The sequence below is a fragment of the Pinus tabuliformis genome, chromosome 2_2 (genome assembly GCF_031772625.1).
Source record: "Pinus tabuliformis cultivar Carrire ecotype Pingquan chromosome 2_2, CPIR1, whole genome shotgun sequence".
Lineage (NCBI taxonomy): Eukaryota > Viridiplantae > Streptophyta > Pinopsida > Pinales > Pinaceae > Pinus > Pinus tabuliformis.
In genome coordinates, this window is record NC_142300.1 from 873,169,333 (window position 1) to 873,174,106 (window position 4,774).

General features: G+C 36.4%; 1 pseudogene across 1 annotated transcript; it reads left to right on the plus strand.

The window, feature by feature from the left end:
- The first annotated feature begins 2,060 nt into the window (after positions 1-2,060).
- LOC149195767 (caffeic acid 3-O-methyltransferase 1-like) lies at positions 2,061-3,835 on the plus strand (annotated as a pseudogene). Its single transcript, XR_016255177.1, has 2 exons — positions 2,061-3,040; positions 3,390-3,835. The product of XR_016255177.1 is annotated as a caffeic acid 3-O-methyltransferase 1-like (transcript).
- Positions 3,836-4,774: the final 939 nt, after the last annotated feature.

Consider the following 4,774-nt stretch of genomic DNA (forward strand, 5'->3'; position numbering starts at 1 on the left):
CTCAATCCTACACACCATCCCATCTCAGTTAGTATGTTGCATGAGAAATATGATAAACTAGGATATTTTGGGAATGATGACATCTTGTCATGAGTGAATTCCATTTGCAGGTGTCTAGAACTACACACTACTAGTCATAGTGAGAAAGCATGTATTCTCTTCCTCCTTAACTTCCCTAATTGTGTAGTCATACCTCCCTCTATTTCAGCCAATTCTCCCTATGTAGCAACATATCCGAGAGCATCACTCCCTACCTCCTTCTCCTATCCACAGAGAAATCCATAAGCCTCCTCCTCAATCCTACACACTCTCCCATCTCAGTTAGTATGTTGCATGAGAAATATGATAGGCTAGGAGATTTTGGGAATGATGACATCTTGTCATGAGTGAATTCCATTTGTAGGTGTTATTATCTTGACATGACAAGATGATGCTCAAGGAGGATGTCAAAGAGAAGCTACAAGAAGAAACTCATGAAGTTGAAGACACAAGGAAATCATCAAGCAAATAGAGAAAGGGACACTAGATCACAATAGAAGAATGAAAGTCGGGATCATATGGAAGACTCTACATCTTAACCAAACTCTTGGAGGATGAAGGTGAAGTACATGCAAAACCTGTCATGAAGATGTGAAGATAGTAGCAAGGAGAAAATCTTAGCGTTAACACTCTACAATGAAGCTCCATGTCACTATTTCCAGGTCATAGCTTCTCAAATTGTCACCATGAAACTCCTATGTGTCATTGTATTTTGCCACATGCAATATTGTATTTTGGAAAAATGTGAAAATGTAAAATGTGTGGAAGCTTAAGGGGCATACATAGAATGTGAAGACTTATTTAGAAGCTCAAATGTCTCTTAGGAATTAGAAAAAACATATCGGAGCTCAAGAGTCATCGAGGAAGGTCAAGAGCCACAAGGGAGGTGGAAAGTCACTTCATTTGTTAAATATGCACCCTCATAGCTCAAGCAAAGGACTTTTCACCTTGGCTTCTCAAGCTAGAAATAGGAGAAAAGATTAGTCTTTTGAGAAGCAAGTATTTGCTTAATAGTAATCCCTTGGGTTTATAATATTAATAATCTCTTGGGTGTATAATATTAATAATACATTGTTTGTTTATCCCTTGGGTTTATAATATTGATGGGTTGGGTTTATTAATCCTTTCAGTTTTAATGTTAATTCTAAGGGTTTGTTATAATAATCTCTTGTGTTTACAATATTTATTTGTTGAATTTATTATTCCTTTAAGTTTATAATATTAATAATAAATTAGGTTTATTAATCCCTTAAATATATTATATTTTAATATATAATCTAGTTAATATTGTTAATATACTCCAAGTAAATATAGAAATGATACTAACAATTTTATTAATAAATATATCATTATTATTTAAAAATATATAATTATTTTAAACAAAATACACTTAATAATTATTAATATAGTTACTATATGTATCAATTTCACATTTATTAATGTGATTAAATAATCAATTTTTACATGTGTTTCACATTGATAAATAGAAGTGTGCTCATACTATGGACAAGGTATTAAAAACCATGCCATCCAAATTCAAGCCAATACCCACAAGCTCAGCAAACGATTGGTTTGAATTCATACGGCACATAAGTGAAGTCGTGGTTTTCGAGACTAGCCATTTTCGATACCGACAGACCAGTCAATATCAACGAACTCAAGTCATGGGTTGCAGCAGGATTAAATATTTAGTGGGTAGGGTCTTTACATCAAAGAAAGTTTGGTATCAATTCATTCAACCTCGGACCCTCAAATCGGTAGGTGCAGTGTTTAAATCAAATCACTCAACCTCGGACCCTCAAATCAGTAGGTGTAGTGTTTAAATCAAATCACTCAACCTCGGACCCTCAAATCAGTAGGTGTAGTGTTTAAATCAAATCATTCAAGGTTTAGTTTGTCGTATATAAAGTGGCTACAGCACATGTAGAAAGGTGAAAATATTTTATAGAAATGAACACAACTCATCATCACAACTTCAAATAACGTTGTATAAATGGTAAATCGTCAATTTTAAGCTGACACTCTTAATTTGTGTGGGCCATAAATCGAAACTCGTAGCAAAATATTGACGATCAGTAGTTTGGGCCTGGTTTTAAATCAAGCTCACTGAATTTGAATGACAATTCAAAGTGTGACGTAGCAGGCGACACGAAGCTACCACCAAATATTATATATTTGGCATCCCTCTTCTTTTGCTATCCAAGTGATCTGTGGTGAGTTAAAGAGTTGTATGCACATCCAAGCTGTGAACAAGGAAGGGTTTCTTGTTCAGTTCCGGATATGAATATGCAATCTGTGAAGGACGAAGAGGCGCTTCGGGCTTCGGCGCTAAGTCTGGCATTTTCCTTAGAGACCCCCTTTCTCCTAAAATGTGCCATTCGTCTTAAAATCCCTGACATCATCTCGAAAGCCGGTCCCGATGTTTCTCTCTCAGTCCACCAGATCGCCGCCCAACTCCCCTCTGAAGATCCCGACATGGGCGCCCTTTCCCGCATTCTTACTTACCTTTCCTCTATGGGAATCTTGCAGGCGATCGTTCCACCGGAGGGAGTTAATGCCCCCATGAACATAAAATACGGCCTTACCAATCTCACAAAAACCTACTTCATCTCGGATGATATTAGTTCGCGAAGCCTTGTTCCCTTCGTTCTTTTGCAGACACAACCAGTTTACGTTACCGCCTGGGACCATATTCACGAACGTGTGCTTCATGGCGGCGATAATTTCAAGAACTCTAGTGGCAATGGAAAAGACTTCTGGAATTTCGCAGCCGGCGATCCAGAGTTGAATGCCATCTTCAACGCAGGCATGGTCTCCGTAACAAAGGCCACTATCACAGATGTCTTAGCTGTTTATGATGGCTTCAAAGACATCAAGACGCTGGTGGACGTGGGCGGAGGGCGCGGGGAAGCGTTGAGTCTCATAATTGAAGCGCATCCTCATATCCGCGCTATCAACTTTGATCTTCCTCAAGTTATCGCAACTGCACCAGCTCTCCCTGGTATCTCTAATTTTCCGATTTTGCTATTCTTAATCTTTATATAGTTATCTATGGCCATTTTCGCTGCCTCATTTATAAGATATCATCATGATTTAAATTTAAATTATAAATAGGAGGCGTTTACCAAATTGTTAAAAAGTAGTCGGAATTTACATAAAAATATTTCAAGAAATTTCGTAGTAATAGTATTTGAATGTAAGAACAAATTCAACACTATCAAAAATCTTTTAAACATTCAAAATCTTAAACATGTATATAAACATTTGATATAAATCAAACTCGTCCTTATTTTTATTACGAGGATACCGTCTTCCTTATCTATTCGTTAATCCTATTCAAATTCACGCAGGCGTACAGCACATGACCGGAAACCTGTTTGAGAGCGCACCCTCTGCAGATGCCATTTTTATGAAGGTGAGTAATACTTGTAGCGGTTGTGATGGACTTTATTTGGACGTTAATTATTTGGTAATATTTCTATTCAAGATATTAGTATTTTATTTACTTATAATAGTTTATTCTGGATCTGCCCATGAAAGAATTTTCTTACCGGGAGGTGGTGAAAGGACCTGAAAACAATGGAATGATCTCCTCCAAGCAGCCGGTTTTTCTATTTCTAAAATCGTGGGGAGGAACGGCACTTTAACTAAAGTTACTGAAGCAATCAAGTCCTAAATGTTTAGGTATATTTCTACTGTTTATTTATCGTAGAAAATTAATGTGCTTCTAAAACAAGTTCATATATCGCATTATTGATATAGTTATGTTCCCTATGAATAATCACGCTGTCTCCACCAAAATATATTGTAATCGCATATTTTTGGTTTGATTTATTATATCTTTTTGTGGGGAATTTCTGGTTATTCCAAACAAAATACAGTGGAAAAATCCCCTGTTATCTCTGTTGGGAATTTTCTGATAAATTCGAAAACAAAAAAAAAAATATGAACAGAGAGTAATACACTATTTTCGGGGTTTCTGATAATTCAAAAACACAATAACAGAGCATAAAATAATACTCTACTTTGCCTCAGGATAAAAAATTGATCAAAATAATACTCTGTTTCAATACAGCGAAAACAAAAAAAAATCGCTTTGCTGTAACTGGTGTTGCAGCAACGCAGTTTTTTTTCAGTTGCTGTAACTTGTGTTGCAGCAACGCTGTTCGTGGTGTTGCAGCAACGTAAATTTTTTACGTCAAGTATTTTTTGAGTTACGGTGTAACAGCAACGGTGATTTGACGTCAACCACTTTTGGTGTAACAGCAACGGGGATTTTAAGTCAACATTATTTTTGACTTTTGGTGTAACAGCAACGGGGATTTTTTTGACGTAAAGTATTTTTCGAGTTACGGTGTAACAACAATAGGCAAAAAGAAACTTCTATTTATAAAAAATAAACTAAGTGAAAAAAAACTAAGTCTTCCTCACATAGAGGGATTTCCACAACTCCTATTACAAAACATCTTCCTCTTAACAGAGGGATTTACCAATCTATGCTAAAGAGCATCTTCCTCTTTAACAGAGGGATTTACCAGTCTATGCTGAAAAGCATCTTCCTCTTGATAGAAGGATTCACCAAACACTATGCTTAAAAAGCACCTTCCTCTTGACATAGAGATTCACCAAGGAACACTTATGTTCCACACAAATAACATTTATCTCTTAACAGAGGAATTCCAACATGCCTGCTTCAGAGGCACTTCAATCTGTCCAAATTGACATTGTTGTGTCT